Genomic DNA, 26,924 nt, shown 5'->3' with positions numbered 1-26,924 from the left:
CTTAAATGTATATTTAAATGTATAATTATGTATATTTTAATGGATATTCTTAATTTTATTGTAATTTTTAATCTTGATGGATTTTTAAATTTGATGACAACTGTTTTTAATGTGTATGGTTATACTGTAAGCCGCCCTGAGTCCCCTGATGGGTGAGAAGGGCGGGGTAGAAGTGATGTAATAAATAAATAAATAAATAAATGCTTCAGTTAGTAAACTTTCTTATGGGAAGCTGTGATTGTCCTGGATCTCACGAATGGGAGCCCTGAGGTTTCCTTAAAGGGATCTTGCGTCTTTTTTTTCTTTGCGGTGTTAGTGTTGCCTTTCTTAGGATTAGCATCTCCTTTCCTGTCTCTTGCTCCTTGCCTTGTTCCCGTGCTGTTTCCAGGATATCCAGTTGCAGTTCGTGCCTTGTGACTCTCGAGTATACCTCTCCTTGTTACTCCTGCTTTTCCCTGCTCTCCAAGGGATACCTTCCATGTGGATTACAGTTGGCAGTTTTGCTACGCCTTGTCCCTGATTCCTGCAACTACTGGCTGTTTGCTGACTTTGACTCTTTGCTGGAACTCTTCGTGTTCTGTTTGTGGATTACAACTTTGAAAGACTTTGAAGAACCATCTTTTGAACTATTGTGAACATTATATTATGGACTACTGACTCTTATTACTCTTACTGCTATTTACTTGCATATATACATATATATAACCTTCAATAAACTGTGTTGCTTGAATACCTGGCTTCCGTGTGGTTCTCAGAGTGCTCTCGTACCCTTGGGGTGCAACAGTATGTCAAAACGGAGCAGAGAAGAACCAGAGAAGATTACTGAGCCTCCATTCTAAGGAAGTTTGACAGCCTAATTGTGGCTCTCGAAATCTCTCTCCTGTGTCTTCACCAGAAAGCCGGAGAATGTGCTGGAAAGGAGAGAAAGCCCTCTGCTAAAGGTCATAATGTTCATGCTCTAGAATCTCTAATGGCATGGTCAATAATCTGGGGTATTCTCATCCTAAAAAGTAATTTCCTGTCAAAATTCTATGTTTGGCCCTTTACTCCTATGTCTGAAAAAAATGAGGGTGTAATAAAGAACATGGATTTGTTTCCTATTCCAGGCATACTTTGGAGGGATTCTCTTCAATATAGACACCCTGCTGATTGCGAATAGATCTTCCTTCCCATGTACCCACAAAGTGCCCGCAAATTCACCTACACACATCCAATAAAGTATTCCCACTCCAGAGACTGTCTATGACCTCCATATTCTTAAATTGTGGAATCCAACCTCATTTACACAAATCTGTTAGCAACAACATGCAGTGTTTACAAGTGGATTCTGCAGAAAATGCTTCAGCTAGACTATACAAAGAGGAGACCATCCTATTTAGCAAGCCTTGTATATGGTGATTTATCATCAGTAAACATTTGATTTCTATATCTACAGTAGAGTCCCACTTATCCAACACTCGCTTATCCAACGTTCTGGATTATCCAACGCCTTTTTGTAGTCAATGTTCTCAATACATCATGATATTTTGGTGCTAAAATTGTAAATACAGTAATTACTACACAGCATTACTGCGTATTGAACTACTGTTTCTGCCAAATTTGTTGTTTAACCTGATGTTTTGGTGCTTAATTTGTAAAATCATAACCTAATTTGATGTTTAATAGGCTTTTCCTTAATCCCTCCTTATTATCCAACATATTCGCTTATCCAACATTCTGCCAGCCTGTTTATGTTGGATAAGTAAGACTCTACTGTACTAAAAATACCTCGGAGTCACATACAAATTTCTTGGGTGGAAAGGGGTCTTGAGTAGAAAAAGTTTTAGGAACTCTAGGAAATGTTGTGGTCCTCCAGGACAACTCCATGGTAACTTCTAGTGGAAATTATTCATTTCAATAGGGTCTGCTGTTATCCATGGTTACTGTTTCTGCAGTAAGTTCAGGAATATATCCCCCAGATATGTGAGTCATATATATCACCTTATTTCTATTTATAGGTAGTAGAAATAGTAACATATGTTTTTTATCTAATCTGACCTTATAGTGTTATGCTCTTACCTAGCCACAGGTGCTTTATGTAGCAGAAAGCCATTAACAATTTTCTTGAAATTTATGAACCTCCCCCTTTTTTTTCCTAAAGAGAGGCTTTTAGTATGTCGTAGTTCTCATTTGCTATTTTAATCAGTCTCTCCTTTTTAATATTTTTATTGCTGCTACATTGTAGTTTTCAGTTGCTATTTTTGCATTTTATGTTATCTTATAAATTGAAGAGGTGTTTTTAATTGTGTATTTATTAACAGGCTGAAAGCCACTCAAAACTCTTTGGAGATAAACATTTTAAAGGTGCTTTTTTTTTAAAAGCATGATATTGAAATGACTTTAATGTTATAATCCAAAAAGGAAATACATAGTTGCAAGCTTCATTCCCTGCTTCACGTACATCAGCCATTGTTGCAGACAACAGTGTGGTACTTGAGTAATTTGAATGGAAATGTCAAGTTTTCACAGCCTATGATTAGAGGTAAGTGGCTTGCTATTATACAGTAGTTCTGTCAAGCACACTGGGCAGAATATGTGTCATGACCTCTTCTCAGCCAACGCTTCTCTCTCTCTCTCTGCTTGCGGAGAGGTTCACCACCCCCTCATTTACTGCTGCAGCCCAGCCATGAACAAAATAGTCAACAAGATGACACTTTATGAAATACTAGACCCCAATTTGGATAAGCACTCTGTTATATCCTTGAGTGACTGACTTGAGCTGAGATTCCCTGTGTATTGATTGGAACAAACATGCATTATGATTTACAAAATTCCTTCTTTTCTTATTCCAATGGAAGAGGGTATAAAATTAAGAGCAAATTATCTCTGGACACCTTAACTACAGAAATCCTACCCCTTCGACACATACAATTGCTCTGTCAGTTATGTCCAAATGAGGCGTTCAGGGTGGATTTATAGCCTAACAATGTAGTCCACTGGTTTAACAAGCAAAGCAGAAGTTATATCACATATGAGTCTTACAGTTATGTACAACACATTTTCTTAATTCTAGGGAAACTTACTTTAGTCAGAGAGGCTAATACTGAACAGTGGATTTGCAATTTCCCTTTAATATGAGGCATTTAGAAATGTCTTATTTGTCTATTGTGTGTGAATGTATCATCCAAACAAATATATCTTAGAAATAACATATACTGAAGTTTTTTTTTTAAAATTGAGTGTTCTTGTCTGCCAAGTCAAGATTTGTTCAGAGGGAGGTTGCCTTTGCCTTCTTCTGAGGCTGAGGGAGTGTGACTTGACCAGGATCACCCACTGAGTTTTCATAGTTGAGGGGAATTCAAACTCTGATCTTCAGAGTGTAGTCCAATGGGCAATCCACAATACTAGGAGTTCTCAAACTGTGCTCCATGGAGTCAGCATGCTGGAAGAAGCAAAGACCACTAGCATTGAAGTGATGCTCCTACGCTATCAACTCCGCTGGACTGGCCATGTTGACCGAATAATAAGAAGAAATAATAATAACAACAACAACTGTATTTTTGCATTCTACCTCCATCTCCCCAAAGGGACTCGGGGCAGCTCACATGGGGACAAGCCCAACAACACAAGTTAAAACACAGAATAATCAATTAAAAACATTATAACTACATAAAACAATGAAATGCCAGATCACCATCTCCCAAAGTAGTTACTATACTCCCAACTCGAGAATAGGAAAGGGATAAATGCAAGATACCGCACTTAGGCAGAAAAAATTGAAATGCAAAGATACAGAATGGGGGATGCCTGGCTCGACAGCAGTACGTGTGAAAAAGATATTGGAATCCTTGTGGACAACAAGTTAAACATGAGCCTACAATATGATGTGGCTGCTAAAAAAGCCAATGGGATTTTGGCCTGCATAAATAGGGGTATAGTGTCTAGATCCAGGGAAGTCATGCTCCCCCTCTATTCTGCCTTGGTCAGACCACACCTGGAATCACACTATGTCCAATTCTGGGCACCGCAGTTGAAGGGAGATGTTGACAAGCTGGAATGTGTCCAGAGGAGGGCGACTAAAATAATAAAGGGTCTGGAGAACAAGCCCTAGGAGGATTGGCTTAAAGAGCTGGGCATGTTTAGCCTGCAGAAGAGTAGGCTGAGAGGAGACATGATAGTCATGTACAAATATGTGAAGGGAAGTCATAGGGAAGAGGGAGCAAGCTTGTTTGCTGCTGCCCTGCAGACTAGGATGCGGAACAATGGCTTCAAACTACAAGAAAGGAGATTCCAGCTGAACATCAGGAAGAATTTCCTCACTGTGAGAGCTGTTCGGTAGTGGAACTCTCTCCCCCGGACTGTGGTGGAGGCTCCTTCTTTGGAGGCTTTTAAACAGAGGCTGGATGGCCATCTGTCAGGGGTGCTTTGAATGAGATTTTCCTGCTTTTTGCAGGGGGTTGGACTGGATGGCCCATGAGGTCTCTTCCAACTCTACCATTCTATGATTCTAATGTTGGTGGACAGGAAAAGTTTTAAAGATGGGCTCAACCTTAAAAACTGTGGCATAGACACCGAGAACTGGGAGGCCCTGGCCCTTGAGCGCTCTGATTGGATGTCAGCTGTTACCAACAGTGCTGCAGAATTTGAAGAAGCATGAATGGAGGGGCTTAAGGGAGAAACGTGCCAAGAGGAAGGCATGTCAAGCCAACCCTGACTGGGACCACCTTCTGTCTGTAAACCGAAGTCTTCACTGTGGAAGAACATGTGGGTCAAGAATAGGTCTCCAAAGCTACCTACGCATCCACCGTCAAGACACTACACCTGGAGGACTATCATCCTCGAGCTATGAGGGATCACCCAAGTAAGTAAGTATGGGTGATAGTGAGAGACTCCGCAGTACCATGCTGCTTCCAGCCTCCTCCCAAGAAATGCAGGGAAATTAAAGTTTTGTGCTACCAAAAGCAGCAAGAAGCAGCAGTGTCTTCCCGAGGCACAGACATTTTCCCCTGCCTCCCTTGCCCAGACTCAAAACCCTATTTCCCTCTCACCGCTCAGGGGGTGCTTTATGTTTTCCCTGCATGGCAAAAGGGAGTTGGACTGGATGGCCTCTGTGTTTTCTGCTGCTGTTGTTATTGTTGTTACAAAGGCTGGGTGGCCATCTGTTTGGGGGGGGGGGGGGAGAGAGAGAGCTTTGATTGTGTTTTTCCCTAATGGCAGAAGGGGATGGATTGGCCACTGGCCTGGACCATGCCTGATACAGTAGAGTCTCACTTATCCAAGCTAAATGGGCTGGCAGAAGCTTGGATAAGCGAATAACTTGGATGATAAGGAGGGATTAAGGAAAAGTCTATTAAACATCAAATTAGGTTATGATTTTACAAATTAAGCACCAAAACTTCATGTTATACAACAAATTTGACAGAAAAAGTAGTTCAATACGCAGTAATGTTATGTTGTAATTACTGTATTTACGAATTTAGCACCAAAATATCACGATATATTGAAAACATTGACTACAAAAATGGCTTGGATTATCCAGAGGCTTGGATAAGTGAGGCTTGGATTAGTGAGACTCTACTGTATATATATTTTATATATAATATAATATATAAACATTTCTTGGGGCTCCAGGAGAAACTTTTGCTTCAAAAAGAGTTCTGCAGCGAAAAAAGTTTGAGAACCCTTGCACTATACCATGCTGGCTCTGAAACTGACAGTGATTATTGCAGATAAATGCCAAATATTCAAACTTTTTTTGTAAGTGCATGGTGGAACAACAAACATGACACTTCTATGGAGTATAAACTTCATTCAAGAAAACAAAAGTGCTCTGATCTAAACATATTTGTCACAAGTTAAATGTGTAAAATGGAAACAAGTGCTCCAATGGTTACTTGGGGTTGCGGAATGGTTGGCACAGATTGGACACAGATAAACTTGGGAAACTCCATTTTCCATATATTTCCATATATTTGGAAACTCCCCTTTCCTGATATCTCTGACTGGCTGTATACCTGGAAGTCCAATATGCACTAGAGTTACTGAAAGAGATTATTTCCAATGGTATAGCATTCCTTACATACATGTGCTAAAACAGCCTTGTTTCTTATTGAAAGGACTCTAGGAGTGAGAAGTGAGTCACTTGGTAAAGACTTTCTTAGGCATTAGAAATGTACTTGGGGGAGACTTCTTGCTAAGTGTATAGGTAAGATTTCCCCCTGACGTTAAGTCCAGTTGTGACCGACTCCGGGGGTTGGTGCTCATCTCCATTTCTAAGCCGAAGAGCCGGCATTGTCCATAGACATCTCCAAGGTCATGTGGCCGGCATGACTGCATGGAATGCCGTTACCTTCCCGCCGGAGCGGTACCTATTAATCTACTCACATTTGCATGTTTTCGAGATCTTTGGTAGAGAAGCGCCTTCAGCCGGGCCACCTTGTTTTTTCTGGCTTGGGTCGTGAAGGCAAGGCAATGGCGGCAAGATCCAACTACGTGGCCCTCGCCAAGGCAGAGCAGGCATTTTGCGTGCCCGTCTGAATCAGAGATTTTAGCTGCACATTCAGTGCATCTCTTAAAATGCGTAGTCGACATCAGGAAGACTCCGAAGTGAGCTTTGTGGCAGAAAAAAAGGAACTAGTCAGAGAGCATCCAGGGCTGCCTTTTATGCCTTGCGGGGAGGGTGGAGGGGTTATTGCCAAAATTTAAAAGATTCAGCTTGGAAGAGTTTTCTTTGGAGCCTGCACAGGCACAGATATCTTCACTAGTGTGCATTCACAGAGTACACAAAGAAAAATCATAATAATATCTCTGTTTCTAAGTAATTTTTAAAATTGTAGTTCAAGTACAATTGTGAAGTTCTGAAGTTCTTCTGCAGGCCAAGGATTAAGACTAGGGCATTCAGAGAGAAATAGCGGGAGTGGATTATGTTGCCTTTGCACAGCCATATCACTACAACTGGAGGGAATGGGAAGAAGAATTCCTCAGTTGATAAGAATTATACTTTGACTGGGGAGTTAGAATCTACTCCTGAAATGCAATAGGTGCCACTACTGGGTCTCCATTTCGCATGCCTCTTGGTGGCATGTAGGATTAAATAAAAGAGACCGGAATTAGAAACACATTAATTTAGCTGTGGTAAAATGGCTTGAGGCTCAGTTTTTGTAGCTTCTTTTCTTTAGGAACTTGAATTCACTAATATTTGAATCTATCTAACGCTTGGATCTATGAAAGTCTGATTTTTCCTTGTCCTATTCCACCTCTTACATTACTCAACTGTTCTTTTTCCTTTTCTTCTTCCTCCTCCTCCTCACTCTCGCTCTCTCATTGAAAGAGCAGCAGAATGTACATCAATATAGCACATGGCCAACCAAAGACATTCTACATGTCATCCACCTTTGTCATGTACAGAATTCAAAGGTATTGGCAAGAAAATTGTGCTTCAACATATCCTCCATAGCATTTGAGGCTAGCAATCTATCACTAGGGATACAGGACAGGTTGACATGCATTCCAAATACTTTATCTTCCAACACCTTACAGATGTTCCTTTCCTCCACCCACCTGCATCTCCTGCCTCACCTGCCATGGTTCCTTATCCTGACTACGGTTCCTGTTAGTTTGTCTGATGTGACTAGAATAGGCAAATTTTTCTCACATTGTCTTCCCTCTCACCCACTCCCAATCCGATGGGGCATGGCCTCATGCTCGGGAGTAGCTAAGCCGAAGTTAAGCTAACACTATTGACCTTTGGTTTTGTTCTCACAACCAGAATGCCTGTTTCTGTACTCCTTTCTTGAGTGTGGTTAATCCAGCAGTGTTTTCATTAACTGTGAGTGGTAGAAGCAATGCATTTCAGCAGTTTCTGGCCTATACTATCACTGTGTGGCAAGAAAAAAGAGAGAAAAGAATGGGATTTTTTTTTGCATGGATTGCTTGCCTTGAGCATTTTTGCCATTACAAAACAATGAAAGAATTCACAATGGATTGGTGAACTTGTACTCTCAAACTCCTTTCCTCTCTTCTTCCTCCTTCCAAAAGAATTCAAAATGAGAGTAATTTCAGTAGATAAGGAGTTAGGCCGGGATGCTGTATTGCAGTTATAGCTTTGTAACATAGCATTACAAAATCATATTTTCTCTATTCAATTAGGATTTTGTCATATGAAAGAGGCAACCAAATATTAAAGCAGGACCGGCATCACATTAACACATCCTGGAGCCAATTGGCTTCATCCCCATGATTAAGCTGTCAATTCCTCAATGTTTTCATCACTTAACTTGTGTGGTGCGCCCGTTCTGCTTCTATGGCGGTATTGAAGTGACATCAGGGGAAGGCTTCTCCTCTTCTTCCACTTTCGTCTTCACTAATCCAGAGTTGTGGCTTTAAAAAAACTTTATAGAATTCAATAATTACTTTATTTTTTATTTTAAATTAGAGCAGCAGAAATGTGTGAAGGCAGAGTAATGAGAGTATGCAGAAGTATGACCATGGGACCATGAATTGCAAATTGATGTTATTGTGCACACAAACATGTATCCAGTATAACTGCTGTAAAATAGCAGCTTCTACATTTTCATCATCATAGCACTATTGCCACAGTTGTAAATGTCTGTGAATCCCACCTTAAACTCAGAATGACAGAGATCTGTTCTGCGGGCAAGTGTTTCTAGCCCCTTCCTGCCAGCAAGTAAGACTGGGATGAATGCGATGTAGGAACTTGGTCATTATTTGATTCTGGGTTTGCTTTCGTCCAGCAACAGTTGGTTATAAAAAGAGCAGTTTGCATCATCTGAGCTCATCTTGCAATGTAACAAAGCTAAATCATTTTCCTACTTTTGGGAATATAATCACAAGCAAGGCGACTTATAAGGAGGGTCTTATAGAAGTGCAGGTAACAGATGTGGTCCCAACACTGCTCAGCTCTAAACCATTGATATTGGTTTTATGTACTCCCTGTCTCAGATAAACAAAACAACATTGCATCTGGGATCAATTTGCTTAAAATTAAAGTGCAACTGCCATCTCTTTTATATCAAAAGTAAAGTGTTGAGGCTATAACGTACAGACAATTACACATTACTTTGGATTGTAATATTTAGATTTCTGTCATTTCTCATCCAAAGTAAAAAGCATCTCTAAATAAATGAGTGATCTTATACTACATATTTTATAGGCTGTGTACTTAGCAGATCCATCTATATTTGCATGTGCATATATGCTCATGTTATCTTCAGTCTCATACTGCATATTTAGAAAGTTGGGACTTTAATGCCGTCTGCCAGCACAGGCTGAGTGAACAATTAGGGCTGTGTGCACAAACCCAGCCCTTCTGCTGCATTTTAAGGAAGGTTCAATGACTTCCACATTAATTCTGGAAGTGCAAGCTTTCCAAATTGGTTACTGATGTTTGTTCTTCTCAGCAAACAAGTGGAAATGCCTCACTAACACACTCTTCAAAATGGCCATGCACTATCTTTGCCCAACATTCAGAGGTCACCCTGATTGCTTGCTGGAAGCATCCAAGCTGCACCCAAAAAGCATCCTCCGTTTTCATAATTTGCATTGGATTCTGAAATGCAAGGCTATGTTTAAATTTGCTATGTACACCCAGGGAATCATTTTTTCAACAAAACACACAGAAATGGAAGCATAGATTTTGTAGGAAGTAACAAAAAGATTTGTCGCAAAACTCTTTGGTTCCCTTTTTGGGCTATCAGAAACTAGAAAAATAGTTATAGATCTGTCATGTTATCATTTCTCCTGTCTATTCTCAAGTCCTACAAACGTGTGTCTCCAAGGAAAGATATAACCTGTGCAGACAGTAAAGGTGTACCAGCCAAACACAGCATGAGCTTGAGCAGCTACATGAAGGTTATTTTAGAGATGAATGCCACATGTGAATGACATTTAACATGAAAACTAATTTTTGATCATTCTTGCATATAATCTCAAAAATATCATTTGACATCAGCAAAATGTACAAGGTCCCAGTCATCCCAGATCTTATTCCAGGTCAAGCACATATTTCCTTGACTACATAGGCTCAAGGGTATATACGAATTTATAACTCCCATGAGCAGTTGTGAGAACATATTCTCAAACTGCTTAACTTTCAGACAGGCAGCAACTAAAACCACTAATCCATTAATCAATTAATCCACATAGTACTTCCTCCCCCTAAAAACCTTTAATCTAAAATTGCTTAAAGAGGGATCTTATTCCCTGTCCCATCTTAAAATATGAATAAGTTATTTAGAATGAAGATTAGTTGTGAGGGTGGGTGGAGAACTAGCTGGCTTGGGAGACTGATAATGGGATACAAAGCCCTTCAGCTCTAGGTCACTGGTTCAAATCCAGTACATGCTGCTAGTGACAGAAAATCATTGCTGTCTGATTGCTGCTTGACAGTTGTATATGACTGGAACTGCTGGCGACCAGATGTACATATCGGTGCAGCCACTGAAAGACAGACCCTCTCTTTCACAACATCAGTAAGGTGGAAGCCAATTGGAGAATGGAGTATACACACACACAATATGGTGGCAAGTGGCTTCCACATCAGTGTGTCCACTTCAAGCTATGGTTTTCTTTAAAGGAACTATCCAAGGTGCTGAACCTATTTTGGATGTATGTTCAGCACCCTGGAGAATTCTTTCAAAACCTGGATTAAAAGCTGTATATCTGGATTTATCATCAGACAACACCGCACAAATTCTATGTGCAATGTTGTGCACATATATACAGTACTGCTCTTCTGATTCCTTAGACCTCTAAAACTTTTATTTTGCAATTGTCCCACCTTGAACACAAAATTTTACTGAGCTCCAGATTACATATATCTAAAAACCATCAATATTGCCCCACCTCTTTCATATTATTTCATCACAGAAAAAGTAGGAGGAAAAGGAAGAATAAATTCATAGTGACTTTTGAGTGGAAGTGCCAGGTGTCCTTTGTCTCCAGACAGTCTCTGTCTCTATAGAGCTTGGATGAATTACTTAGTGGTCATGCTGGCTGAAGGATTCTGGGAGTTGCATTGTGAGAAACGTGACCTCCCTCTACAAGCACTATGTCAGATCATTGTGTCATCTAGACCAAAAGTGTTTACTCTCTAATTGTAAGACAAAAAGATTTCTTATCATCTATAACACGAGACCCTGGAAATCCCAGTCACTGAAGATGAATACTTTTGCCCCAAAAGTATGTGTCAGCCTCCTGGCAACCATATTCACTAGCAGAATTTTATTTTTCTTCAAGACATAGCCTTGACTCCTGGTTCTGATCCTTAGGATAACGTTATCTGACATGTCTAATGACTGCAGTCCGATTCTGGTCAAAAATTATTTTATGATTGAATTTGGAGAAAGCTGGTTGAGATCTCAGAATTTACTCTAATTTAATTCTGTTTTTATCACACTGTCACTATTTATTTTTTAGCTTTTGTATTACACCTTTTAAACTTGTCTAGTGTGAAGTGTTTGCCACCTTGAGGGGGACATGAGAGAAGCCTCCACGCAGGATCGTGAATATCCGGGCGTCCTCTGGGCAATGTCTTTGTAGACGGCAGATTCCCTCACAACCAGAAGCGACATGCAACTTGGAACATCCAAGCAAACAAACCAACCAACCAACGGACCTTTTCAGGACCAACTATGACAATAATCTCAATCAACATCGAAGGCATGTCAGCTGCCAAAGAACAGCTGCTTTATGAAATGTGCTGAGATAAGAAATGGAACTTGCTGTGTGTCCAACACACAGGGATAAACAACAGAAATGACCAAAAGTTCCAGGAATGATCTTAGTGGCAGAAAGACCACATGTGCAGTATGGAAACGCTGTCTTTGTCAAACCAGGCCTTCAAGTCAGCAGTGTCCATAACACCGAAGAAAACAATATAGAGGTTATAACAGTAGAGCTTAATAACATCACGATTACCTCTGTCTACAAACCCCCCAAATGAAGAGTTTTGTTTTCCTCTCCAGAGAACTTTGATAGTCACCAAAGGACTGTAGTAATTGGTGACTTTAACAGCCATAGCTATGGGGCTATGCTCAGGAGGTTAAAAATTGAGAGGCTGTCCTTTCCTGGGCTGAACTGCATATACAGTAGAGTCTCACTTATCCAAGCTAAATGGGCCAGCAGAAGCTTGGATAAGCGAATATCTTGGATAATAAGGAGGGATTAAGGAAAAGCCTATTAAACATCAAATTAGGTTATGATTTTACAAATTAAGCACCAAAACTTCATGTTATACAACAAATTTGACAGAAAAAGTAGTTCAATACACAGTAATGTTATGTTGTAATTACTGTATTTACGATTTTAGCACCAAAATATCACGATATATTGAAAACATTGACTACAAAAATGGCTTGGATTATCCAGAGGCTTGGATAAGCGAGGCTTGGATAAGTGAGACTGTACTGTACTTATTCATGATAGTAAGCTCCCGCCATCCTAAAACAGTGGGAGATGGCACCGAGGATATAACCCAGACCTCCTATTTGTGAGTGACAGCATTGTGCAGCAATGCTCTAAGTCAGTGGGACCACCAATACCAAACACACAACATCGGCCAATAGTATGCCAATTGTTCCCAACCATAAGGCCTCTGGAATTTTGATTTAAACAAAGATTCAACTTCAGAAAGGCAGATTGGTCCAAATTCTCAGACATGCTAGATGACAAGATCATATCAGTCGCCCCAATCCCTGAGGAATACGAGCGCTTTATCAAAATAGTAAAAACCTGCTCACAGGCCTCTATACCGAGAGGCTGCAGAACACACTACTTTCAGGGAATTACTCCTGATACAGATGCCTTGCTGGAAGACTACTACAGGCTCCACAATGAAGACCCATTTAGTGAGCTCTCCAGACAGCGCAGAGCATTCTGTCTTCCATCTCTGAAGCCAAGAAAGAACAGTGGATAAAGCTGATAACAGAAGCTGACATGGGCAGGAGCCGTCAGAAGGCATGGAGGCTGTTAAGACATCTGAGCAATGACCCCTCACAAATGAACATCCATGCCAACATAAAGGCAGATCAGATAGCACATCAATTTCTGAAGAATAGGAAACCCAAACTCTCCACCAAAGTAGGAAGGAAACCAACAGCCAGACAACCAGATAATGAGAACAACCACCTTCATGAACCTTTTACATCAACTTTTACATCACTGGAAGTTTTGGTGTCTAATACAATTGTTTATAACAAAGAAATTCTGGATGAGGGCGAACAAATTGAATTTGAATCCAGACAAGACAGAGGTACTCCTAGTCAGTCTCAAGGCCGAATAAGGGTATACGGTTACAGACTGTGTTGGATGGGGTTATACTCCCCCTGACCCTCAATAAATTTAACAATGGCAAAGCAGCTGGCCTGGAGGATCTATGGATGGAACAAATTAAGAACTTTGGCCCAAAAGCAAGGTGCTGACTGCTGAAGATGATGAACAACTGCATTGCATCCTGTTAGATTCCCAAAACCTGGCAGAAAGCAAGTCATAGCCATCTTGAAACCAAGTAAAGACAGTAATGGCCCAAAAAGCTATAGATCAATCTCCTTGTTGTGCCAAAGTTCTTTACAAAGTTCTGGAGAGACTTATTTAGAATAGAATTATGGAAAAATAGACCCATGTTTGATTCTGGAGCAAGCTGGCTTCAGGAAAGGCAAAAGCTGCACATCACAAGTGTTGAATCTGACTCAGCACATAGAAGATGGGTTTGAAAGGCAGCAGATTACAGGAGCTGTCTTCATAGACCTGTCAGCAGCTTATGACACTGTAAACCATCACCTTCTCCTGAGAAAAACTTATAATATCACAAAGGACTACCACCTCACCCACTTCATAGGAAATCTGCTACAAAACAGGAGCTATTTTGTTGAATTCCAGGGTCAGAGAAGCAGATGGCGAAAACAGAAGAAAGGCCTCCCTCAGGAGAGCGTACTTGCTCCATCAATGTTTAAGATTTACACAAATGGCCAGCCACTGCCAGAAGGGACAGAGAGTTTCATCTATGCTGGTGATCGTGCCATCACCACTCAAGTTCCCCGAAGCTTTAGGTGCTCTTACTGCCTATTACAAGGAAAACCAGCTGATCCATAATCCATCTAAAACACAGACATGTGCTTTCCACCTTAAGAACAGACAAGCATCTTGAGATCTGAGGTTTACCTGGGAAGGAATCCCACTGGAGCATTGCAGCACACCAAAATACTTGGGAGTTACCCTGGACTGTGCTCTGACTTACAAGAAGCACTGCTTTACTATCAAGCAAAAAGTGGACACTAGAAATAGCATCATACAAAAGCTGGCTGGCACAACCTGGGGATCACAACCTGACACAGTGAATTGCATCTACCCTTGCACTTTGCTACTCTGCTGCTGAATACGCATGCCCAGTGTGGAATACATCTCACCACGTTAAAATAGTGGATGTGGCTCTTAATGAGACATGCCGTATTATCACAGGATGTCTACGTCGTACACCACTGGAGAAATTATACTGCTTAGCCGGCATTGCACCACCTGACATCTGCCAGGAAGTAGCAGCCAACAATGAAAGGACCAAGGCATTGACATCTCCAGCCTATCCCCTGTTTGGATAGCAGCCAGCACGCCGACACCTTAAATCAAGAAATAGCTTTCTAAGATCTACAGAGATACTTGCAGGAACACCTCAGCAAGCGAGAGTCCAAAAGTGGCAGGCTAAAACCCAGAACCTTAATCAGTGGCTGACGCCGGATGAGACACTCCCCCCTTGGCACACAGAAGACTAGGCAACTTGGAAGGCACTGAACAGACTGCGCTCTGACACCAAGAGATGCAGAGCCAACTTTAAGAAATTGGGCTACAAAGTGGAGTACGCAACATGCAACTGTGGAGAAGAGCAAACCACAGACCACCTACTGCAATGCATTCTGAGCCCTGCTACATGCACAATGGAGGACCTTCTTATGGCAACACCAGAGACACTCCAAGTGGCCAATTACGGGACAAAAGACATTTGGTATTAATGCCAAGTTTTTTTTCAAATCCATTACAACTTGTATGCTTGGTTTGCTTCTGACATGAGAAATAAATAAGCCACCTTGAGTCCCCATGGGCAGAAAGGCTGGGTAGAAATGTAATAATAATAATAATAATAATAATAATAATAATAATAATAATAATAATAATAATAATAATAATGTATTGGAAAATGAGCACGCAAAGATACTGTGGGACTTCCGAATCCAGACTGACAAAGTTCTGGAACACAACACACCACACATCACAGTTGTAGAAAAGAAAAAGGTTTGATCATTGATGTTGCCATCCCAGGTGACAGTCGCATTGACCAAAAACAACAGGAAAAACTCAGCCTCAAGATTGAACTTCAAAGACTCTGGCAGAAACCAGTGCAGGTGGTCCCAGTGGTGATCAGCACATTGGGTGCCGTGCCAAAAGATCTCAGCCGGCATTTAGAAACAATAGTCATTGACAAAATTACAATCTGCCAACTGCAAAAGTCCACCCTACTGGGATCTGCACGCATCATCCGAAAATACATCACACAGTCCTAGACACTTGGGAAGTGTTCGACTTGTGATTTTGTGAAACGAAATCCAGCATGTCTATCCCGTTTGCTGTGTCATACAATAATAATAATAATAATAATAATAATAATAATAATAATAATAATAGTTATTATATTCTATTCATAGGAATCCCCTACTAAGGCACTGCTTGGAATTGTCCATCTAACCTCACTCTAAAACATTCCAAGAATTAAGAGTTACTCTTGAAGCAAATGAATACATTTTCAAAACCTATTAACATGAATGTGCCAGTTTAAAAATAAAATTTCTGTGCTCTGTTCTGTATCATCTAGAAGTCTTCCAGTTCTCTACCTCTGCAATTCTTCAATCTAACCTATCTGCTATTTTAAATCTCAGCACAACATTTCTGAATTTTCATGAAGGCCTCACTATTCCAGGAAGCCAAATGCATAGATTGCAGGCATGAGATCTCGCTGTGCCTTGGCTCTGAAAGCTGTAAGAAAGCCTATTTAAAAGTGTACGACAAAATATATTTGGCATGCCTCAATATCCCCTTTGTCACACTGTTGCAAAGCCAGTGACAGTCTTTCTCATCCCTAGGAATATTGTCAAGAGATTCCATAGCCAAACAACCTTTCTCCAGCTCATTTGCTCAACAGAAGATATTGTAGAATCTCATAAGGAAAGAAATAAAGACCGGGGCAGCGGGGGGAGGGAATGCCTCAGCTAACGACCAATATTTTAAACCAAGGTATTAGGCCATGTCATGTTAAGGGTAGGAATGATAGAAAGGTCTTTAGACAAATGAGCAATTCATCTGGCATTTCGTTTGGATAGAAAGGCCATCTCGGGTGTCTGTGTGGATTCTATCTAGAGAGCAGCCTCAGGCAGATTGACTCCATTCCAGCCGTACTACAACTGCGCTATCTGTTTAGGCAGTGGATCATTTCAGAGAGTGGCAGGTGAAGTTATAGCCATCAGTCAAGTGACCGTATAAAGAATGTCTTGCACATTTCCAGTTTCTCACAATGCAGCTTGTACTCTCCACCACCACCACCACACACAAATCAGTAATCATTAAGAAATAAAAGAGTATGTATTCTCCGTCATAGGATCTGCAAGTACTTAGAATATTTTCTGCTCACTCCTCAAATCACCACTGCAAAACTGCATCCCAAAAAGTCCTTTTCCATTTGTACCCTTGAGAATTTCTTTTTGTCATATCATTACCGAGAAGTATTAAGGATAACAAAAACCCAGGTCTGTCTTCTTCTATATGCTGCTATCCTATAAACATTTCTGATGGAGAATGTGTTCAGCATACTGCAGTCAATGCAAAATAAGGCAAATCAATGGATGAATCCTGAAACAGGCTGTTTGCCATTTGGTGGGAAACTGGAAACTGTGCCCTGGCCTGTCAAATATGAACAGTTCTGCTTTCACATCAAATATACATCCGGTTGGAGGTCTGTTGCACTGAATTTTATCAGATTTGGGGCACACTGTTAAGTGTTTGGTAATCTTCAGAAATACTGCTGTTCATCAATCCATAAAGTAAATATGTACCTGAGCATTACTTCACTTGGTACCAGAGACAGCAGTAACACGGAAAGAATAAGGAATAATTCCTGCACCACAAAAAAGAAGAACAGTTCAACATGATTCAAGAAACCTTTTATTCAGAATTGACAGTATGTACAATTGTGAAAGGAAGCAACCAAGTCAGGGAAACTTTATACAGTAAAACATTGAACCTTCTTCCCAAATGTGTTGAGGGTTGACATCTTATGATTTCCATGCTTCTTATTATTTCCATTTTTGTGAGCCAAATTTCCAAACTCATGTTGTTGGTTTTTTTACATGAATTGATCAGGCAAGATTATTGGTTCTCCAATTTTCTCTCTTTTGATAGTCAAATATGATCAGTAAGGAATGGTGAGGTGGTTGCTGTTTAACATACCTTTTTAAAAGCACTCATGCCCCCGGTGGCACAGCAGGTTAAATCACTGAGCTTTTGAACTTGCTGAATGAAAGGTTTGCAGTTCGAATCCAGGGAGCTCCCACTGTTAGCCCCAGCTTCTGTAACCTACCAGTTCAAAAACAATCAAATATGAGTAGATCAATAGATATCACTCCAGTGGGAAGGTAACAGTACTCCATGCAGTCATGCCTGACGCATAACCTTGGAGGTGTCTATGGACAATGCCGGCTCTTCAGCTTAGAAATGGAGATGAGTACCAACCCCCAGAGTTGGACACGATGAGACTTAATGTCAGGGGAAAACCTTTATCTTTTAATATGGTTACTATATGATTGGCTGGAATGGAATTATTTCCCAGCTCAAGCATTATTGTATTGGTTACAACAGAGATGCTAGTACAATCCAACCTAACGTCTGTGTTTCTCTAGTCTTCTTTCATTCTACTCCACCCAGTGCTGATGTTGTTAAAAAATTCATCCAACTTGACTAGTGGTTCCCAACCTTTTTTTGATCAGGGACCACTTGACCAGGAACCACTTTGATCAGGGACCACTCTCCAACATTAGTACCAAAAGGGTTACGAATCAGTTTTTGGTCAACTTTAGGTTGGGGTGCTGATTTAGAAATTTGCATTTGATAGACCACATCAGTTCTAGTTTCTAATATGCCATCCAGTAGTCGCCATCTGCTTGCCCACAGAAAACCATATTTAATAATCTAGAGCCGATGTAGTTTCTCCAATACAATTTTCTGAATCAGCACTCCAAATAATCTCAGGAACAGGCCTAAAAACGAAGACACCAAGGTGCCCCCGCTTCCAGGCGCCACATGGAATGGCTCCGCTCAGGGAGAGGGAGGAGAAGCAGCAGTCAGGAGGCTTTTTGTCGCACATTTTGTGGGTAGTCAACCTCTCCCCTCCTGACATACCCGTTGCCTAGGCACTATAAGGGGGTTTCACGAGACCAGTCACTCTCGTTGCAACAGTGTAGTAATGGTGAGACCGCGGACCATATTTTAGTTCTTGAGAACCACTGGTAGTCCATGGACCACAGGTTGGGAACGACTGAGCTAGACAGAGAAGAAGAAATTTAGACTGGGTAAGTGTAACAAACCTTTGCAAAATGAGGCTCAACTATCAGAGATGTTGTTAACTGAGGTATGTTTCTACTGCTATATTTTTTAAAAGAACATATGCAGAACTAAATTTGCAACTCTATATTTTGCCCAGCATGCACCTACCAACAGGACATCTGGTTTCTGTGTACCCAGCCTTGATAAGGATGGCCTTTTTTCTGAATTGGGGGCAAGAATCATATAAGGATGAGAGACCGAGTGTAATTCTTACCATTCTTTACCGTTGGCCAAGCTGGCTAGGACTCATAGATGTTGCAGTCTAGTGACATATGTAAGTCTGCATGCCTCCCATCCATTTTAGAGCATAAGCTGGTGTTGTTATAAGTAAAGCAAACTTTCGTTATATTACAATGAAGTCTTATTTTAAATATAGTCATATGAAAAATCCTTATTCCCATGGGATAAATAATGCAATTATATTGTTCTTCTACTTCTTGAATCAAAAATGCATCTTCAAGTTTAGTCTACATAACTTATTTTTGTATCTTCAGTTATTCCGAACCAGATTGTCCAGCTCCACAAAGGTACCAATATTCATATATGTAGACAGTTTTGCACCTTCAGCAGACTTCACATGTATAGCTGAAATCTAGCTGAAAGTGTGACCTGGAAGCAACACAATTTCTATTTCTATTTGCATTTCTTATGCGAGTGCCTGCCCAATTTCTGGTTGTTGTGATGTTTGAAGGCTCAGGGGAACTGTTTTTAAATTGTGGCTCTAGGAATGTGTTGATTTTAATCTTATTATTGAATATCTATCTATCTATCTATCATCTTTTCTATCTAGGGTTGAAATGCTTTGGAAATATTGGGGATCTGCAAAATTTGGATTAGGATCCCTGCCTAGACCAAGAATGGATTTGCTATGCTAGCATACTTTTAAGTGTTCTCTAGTTACCTGAACAAAATTATTCCACATTTGAGCCAGGCAAACAAGATTAAGAATTTCAGGCACCCTACTATGAATTCCTGTGAATTGATGATGTGGTCTACACATTTATGTCTTCAATTTTTCAAGGTTTCCACCTCGCAGCGCCTTAATATAAAACTATTCCCTGGTGTTTTCTTGAGAAAAGTATAAACTCTAGACCTTCATCCAAAAATATCTCTTAATTCTCCTGTAAGTCAAAATTTCCGCCATGAAGATGCTCAGAATACATGATATGCCAACAAGCAGAAAAGCTGGACTACTATGGCCTTTCTTATATATTAAAGTAAATCCAAATTTGTTTAAAATATTATGTATTACTATTAGCCTCCATATTATGCAATTCAACAACACTGTTACATACGGCAGTCTTCCCTATTCTGGTGCCTGTCAGTGTGAGAAAATAGAAGTCCTATAATTTCAAATAGCATATTACTACTATATTATTACTACTACTATACTACATTGGGATGGTGGGATCTATACTCTAAAACATCTGTATTGCATCAAAATGTGGAAAGCTACTACAGACCAGAGGATGTAGTTTATCCACACAAGAATGATAATTCAGATGGAAAAATCAACTGTAAATCAAATGTTATTGTTCTGTCGTGGCTAAGGGAGACCTGACTACAGTGTTTTTCTACACAATGACCACAGTCTCATACATCAAACTGCCGTCAGGCTGGAATACAAAACGGATGCCAGTTGAGGATGCAAATTGAGAGGTTATTTCTTCTCAAATAAATCTGGAGCCAACAGCACCCAACACTTACCAATATCAGTGTCAAATAATATGAAGGAAAGGACAGCATCATGATATGAGGACTGTGCTTTGCCAATGTGACATCCTATGCGAGGTCTTCAAAGAGTCTCTCTTCTTGCTCATTGCTTCAGCAGCTCCACTAGGTCCGAAAGGCCATTTGTTACACCAGCTTTACTACTTTAAAATGACTTTTACTCAGACATGCAGTACCTGAACAATTATGACGACCTATTGTTTGCTTAATTTTATTAACTCTGAACAACCAACACTTGGTGGCTAGTTATAACAATTATACAGGATCGGAGGCTTATGGAAAAGAGAGTGAGCTCAGTTCTCAGTTTTTAAACATATCCCTTTATAAAGAATTTATCTACTTAACAGGTTGATCAACTTAACCCTGCAAAACAAGAATAACGATGAGCTGTTAAACAGAGAAATATCAGCGTATATAAGTAGGCTTAATTAATGAGGAAATATAAGTTGAACCTACAACAGTGAATCTTTGCCTCCAAGCAGCGAATTCTACCAGGAGTCCAATTGTTTTCTCCAACAGACCCTCAAAATTTCTTAGTTGTTGAGCCATGGTTACCTTCATTGGGTTGTCTTTATTTGAGCTCTTGGCTTTGTAAAATGTACTTCTGTAAATGTCACAGCTTCCCATAACATGCTAATACTTCTCTCTCATTTCTCAGCAGTCATTTTGGCTCCAGTCATGGAGATGCACTCACAATATAAATGTGTAAGTAGGATAAAATCCAGGCAATGGATTTTCACATTCATTGAAAGCAACAACAAATCTTTCTTCAAAATTTAAGCTATTTCAGAGATAGAGGCTACTGGCTTGGTCTCTTTTCTGTTTGACCCATGACTAAAGCCAGCTAAAGAAAATTATTGTATCTTTGTAGAGTTAAGTGACTAAAGGAACCAACGGGGTTCCACTCAAGCTGTATTTGTGCACCATGGTTTGATCAATCTCACTGTTTAGGTATATTTAGCAACATGCAGGCTGGCAGCTCCTGCTAATGTGTTTGTCCACTTGTCTGATTCCAGGTTCAAATATCTCTAGGCTGCCAGCCTTGACACATACAAGGAGGTATCTCAGGCATGTGCAAACACCAGTTGGTAGGCTGTTAGAAATTGTGGGAACTGAAGTCCAAAACACCTGGAGGGCTGAAATTTTCCCATGCCTGAAATATCCTGTTGTCTGTGGTAATGAACTAGGTATTTTCAATCCCATCCTATTTTATGTATTGAATCAATCCCAATACATCACCAGATGTTTTGGAAGGATCTCCTGAAATTAATCCTTTTGATAGAAGGGCCCCCCTGGTGGTTCAGCGGGTTAAACTGCTGAGCTGCTGAACTTGCTGACCAAAAGGTCAGCGGTTCGAATCCAGGGAGCAGGGTGAGCTCCTGCTGTTAGGCCCAGCTTCTGCCAACCTAGCAGTTTAAAAACATGCAAATGGGAGGGAAGGTAACGGTGCTCTATGCAGTCATGCCGGTCACATGACCTTGGAGGTGTTCTACCAATCCCCAGAGTCGGACACAACTAGACTTAATGGAAGGGGAAACTTTTACCTTTACCTTTTTTTGATAGAACTCTCCTTACTGACCAAATTTTGGCAGAATCTTATGATATTCATATGTCAAGCATTTACTTTATTGGCCTACAGACAGCATTTCCTGATGCTTACTCCCAGATGTTTGGAATAAAAGTAGGGTTTCTTTTTTTTAAAAAAGATACCACAAATTTCTCTTTATCTCTCACACACATTATGCATAGAATCTGACTGGACTATCAGATTGGACTGGATCTTTCAAAACCAGTGACAATATCTTGACTGTACTGAAAATATCAGATTAAAAGGTGCAGGATTGGCTGTATGGCGTATGGAGCTCTGTCTTTTGACAGTTTGTTACCAACGCTCCCTTTACAATTCTGCTGTCTGAGGCAGCCGCCTCATTTTGTCTAGGGTAAGATTGGAGCCCCGGTGGCGAAGTGCGTTAAAGCAGGTTCAAACCCCGGGAGCGGCGTGAGCGACTACTGTTAGCTCCAGCTCCTGCCAACCTAGCAGTTCGAAAACATGCCAATGTGAGTAGATCAATAGGTACCGCTCCGGTGGGAAGGTAATGGCGCTCCATGCAGTCATGCCGGCCACATGACCTTGGAGATGTCTATGGACAATGTCGGCTCTTCAGCTTAGAAACTGAGATGAGCACCAACCCCCAGAGTCAGTCATGACTGGACTTAACGTCAGGGGAAACCTTTACCTACCTTAAGATTGGACTGTCACAATGCTATAATATAAGCTACCATGACAACATACGTAGAATGTAGCTGCACCCAAATTATCTTGAATGATATCTTCAAAATATCTTGAAAGATATCATCACTACCCTTACCCATGTGATGTGAGACACAGCATTTTTAGGATGTTGCCAGTGGGTGGTATAGTTAAAAGTGAATGAATTTCTGTGCTTAAGATACAAGTTCAACATTATGACCCCTGGGACTCTGACCCATTTTTTAAAAAAATTGTTCACATCTTAAAAGGATCGGGGTGTGAAACAACTATGATTTTTGTTCACAGATTGATTCAACACTCAAAACATGGTAAACACATGGCTCTAACACAACAGAGTTTAAAATATTGATAACAAAGGAAACAATGTCATCTCACCGAATGAACTTTTTTTTGTTGCTTCAGGCTTCAATAAAACACACACACACATCATTAATGAGAAACTTTAAAGGCTTGTTAACAATATCCTTTCATCAATCAAAAACACTGTCACTGTGTGGAGCTAACGTCAATTTTCACCTTACCACACAGCTACCATTTCGGACTTCCTTATCCACTCTCCAGCCCTTAATATATAGATCCTTGTCGGGGCCGACTTGAAGGTGATGGAGCCCAGACATTTTCCATCTGTCTGCAGCTGGTGCCAGTTCGTCCAGAAGACTTTGGACTACTGCCCTTAGTCACTTAAAGACATCAGTACCTGCATTTTCTCCAGTCCTTGGCCTTCAGCTTTTAACTGCCACCTACATGTAATTTCACACAGACCAGAGGCTGGTATAGATCAGCATTCAGCGCAGAGCTCGTTTTAAACCTTAATGTCTCCAAAGCTGATAAAGAATAAAATTGATGTTAACTTCAGCTTCTTAAATACCAACTTCTAAATCAAAAGCCTTCCAATAGAGTGGGGACCGGCGGGGTGGGCGGGTAGAAGAATATCATTACAACACACACAATGACTTAAAAAGGCAAAACAATTAAACACCGAAAAATGCCTTTGTGCTAGCCAATATTTTCTAATTCATTTAGAGAGAGAGGGGGGAAATTCAGCAACATAGTGATTGTCAAAACTTTTAAATTTAACCAAAGCAACACAAGAGGGGAAGGTTTTTTTCTCCTTCTTGAGTAAAAAAAAAGTTCAAAGAATATAGGGACCTTGCTTTTCCCACGTGCTGTATTAAACATATTTATTTATTACTCATTCCCTCTGTATGCTATTTGGAACAAAAATAGCACAGCCTTTTGACAAGCTATGAAGCTGCGTGGCCAATTTGCACATCAATGTTACTGAAATATCCTGCCCCCTTTAACGACAAGAGCAAGTACGCTCAGTAATATTTTCCAGGTTTTAAAACCAGTTCCAGAAAAGCAGGGAAAAGGCCAACAGCAATAGACAGAAGATGCATCCAAAGAAATCTTACACAATACAATTGCATTAAGTTTATTAAGAATGTAACAGCAATTACAATGAAACTTGATTGTAATTCAAGGAATTTTATATTCTTGTAAGATTTTTATGGTGTAATTACTCATGAAGCTGTACATAAATCATCTGAGGTTCCCATTGTATTTACTATTTTTTAAACAATCTCTTTTACAATGGATTATAATAAACTGATGCTTGTTTACATTATGTGAAAAGTAAAAAAAAGAAAATGCTTTCCATACAAATATTAAGCATAAAAGTTCTTCTTTCCTTGTCAGAAGTTCTGTTAGGTTATGGGTTTTAATATGTTGTGAAAAACACTATGAAAAGTAATGATCCATGACATTTATCAGAAAGCACACTTCCAATCTTCATTTTGATTTTAGTGTGCTTTTATCTTACGGACATTCCTGAAATGTATTATTCTTTGCTATGCAAAGTATACCTTTAAACAAGAGCAAGAATTAAGAGAGATTCAAATTTAGGAATTTCCCCTCTCTCCTATCTCCTCCATGAATGAAACAGACAAATAAACAAAAGGCTTGGCCCATTAAACTGGAATCTCAGATGAATTCCCATTTAATTACTTAATTTGACCAAGCTACAGTAGAGTCTCACTTATCCAACATAAACGGGCCGGCAGAACGTTGGATAAGCGAATATCTTGGATAATAAGGAGGGATTAAGGGAAAGCCTATTACACATCAAATTAGGTTATGATTTTGCAAATTAAGGACCAAAACAGCATGTTTAACAACAAATTTGGCAGAAAAAGTAGTTCAATACGCAGTAATGCTATGTAGTAATTACTGTATTTACGAATTTAGCACCAAAATATCATGATGTATTGAAAACATTGACTACAAAAATGGCTTGGATAATCCAGAACGTTGGATAAACGAGTGTTGGATAAGTGAGACTCTACTGTATATAGATAGCAAGATTTGGGTCTCAACACAGAAGCTTTATAAGTACTGCAGCTGGTTGAATACCTGAGGCACATATTTATTGCATTTATATTCCACCTTTTTGTATTGCATAGTCCAAACAATGTCCATAGAATTCCCAACAAGTTCAGAGTTGTTTCTCATTCTCATCCAAACCTGCTCATATTTAATAAGGGGGTGGCATCTTAGACATTTGAACCCAAGTCCTCAGAATGTGGGTTGCATGAATTTTGAGGTACTTCTGAATGACCCTTTACCAACAAGCAGATATAAAGTATTACTACTAGCACAGAACTGTATTTTGTCTTCCAAACAAAATATTATATCATAGGTCAAGCAGAAGGAGGGAGAATGAATTTCGCAAGGACTGCTTTGTGTGCTCCACAGCGTTATAATATACTGCAATTTTGATGCAGAGTGATTGTATCCCTGGCTAAAACATTTGTCCTCAGTAGAGGTTTTGTGTAATACACATTTTACACGAGTTGAATTGGGGGTGTGCGGGGGGGGGGGGGGGGAGAGAAGGAGAGAACAACCCGTTGCAAAAATCAGTTTCTTCCATGGTCAAGGGCATCTATTTCCATTATAAATGTAGTTCCACCAAAACAAATATTATTTTTGAATCTTTCATTATCTTAGTCTCTGGAAATGGGCTAAAACAGCATGTGTTGGTATTAGATGCTGCCGAGCCAGCTGTCGTGCCTGGCTGCACAGTGTCTCAATGTCAGCAGTTCAAAGCACTGCAAGGCTGAATGGAAGGAAACTTGATAGGTCAGTGGAACCCTATTCCAAGCAAAAAGAACATAGCTCTCTTGTTTCCAGAGTTTTCTTTAATTCATTTTGTGGGTGCATATGATGTGTGTGTGTGTGTGTGTGTGTATATATATATAGTTTGTGTATATACGTCTGTGTATATATATATGTGTGTGTGTGCATGTATGCATACCCCATACACATTTATACATATGCATTAAAATACATTTACTTTCATGCATGTATTTTCATAAGGCATACTTGGACCCCCTAACTAGGCTAACTCAGGACTAGTCAATTAGATTGTGTTTTTCTTCTTATGAGTCACAGTCAGAGCTTCCTAAACTGATGCCAGTCTCCTGTGGGTACAAACCTCAGGGTGTATATATCAGGTTAAATATCAAGACTTATGACAGGGTATAGACAGAGAACAGAATGTGCATTTTATACTGACAAGTGGCACCACATAGAGATAGGCCAGGTGGGTATTTTATTTTGGAGGGGGAGGTTGTTGCAGTGCTGTTCATCCTTCAGAAACCACAAACACAATGGAATACAAAGCACAATGTGTTTCAAATGCAGATCAATGAGTGACAAAGATTACAAAGGTGCCCGCGACATCATGTTGTTGTGGGTGCTTCAGCTCTCACTTGTGTTGCACTAAGCATTTTGTTATGGTGAGCAGCCCAGTCATGCCAAATTAAGGATACTGCACACTTATTAAGACATCTTACAAGAGCAGAAACATTATCAGCACACATAAAGAATGCTAAGATCATACATAAGCAGCGCTGTGGATTTGTCTCTTTCCATGCGAAACCCCTAGAGATTCTACTATCACAGCCCTCTTCATTAGTGGTCACGCCAAGTTGTAGTTTGGGCATCATTAGCAATCTCGGAAATCGTTGGCAAAGGAAGGCCATTCTTCATCTTACTATGGAGCTACAGCACCTCTCACAATGCATATGTGGGACGGAGAATGTAGCCCTGTAATACTACGAGACAGCTAATTCCTAAGGCAGACGGTCTGTAGCACTGCAAATAAGGCAGCTCAGAGATTTCAGCTCGGCTGTTCATTTTCAAATTCATTCTTAAACAGGAGGGAAAAAAGTAGTGAATGAGCATCTCCTAAACATATTGTAGAACACATGAATCTAAATTCTTC

The sequence above is a fragment of the Anolis carolinensis genome, chromosome 3 (assembly GCF_035594765.1).
Source record: "Anolis carolinensis isolate JA03-04 chromosome 3, rAnoCar3.1.pri, whole genome shotgun sequence".
Lineage (NCBI taxonomy): Eukaryota > Metazoa > Chordata > Lepidosauria > Squamata > Dactyloidae > Anolis > Anolis carolinensis.
Note: the sequence above shows the minus strand (reverse complement) of the source record.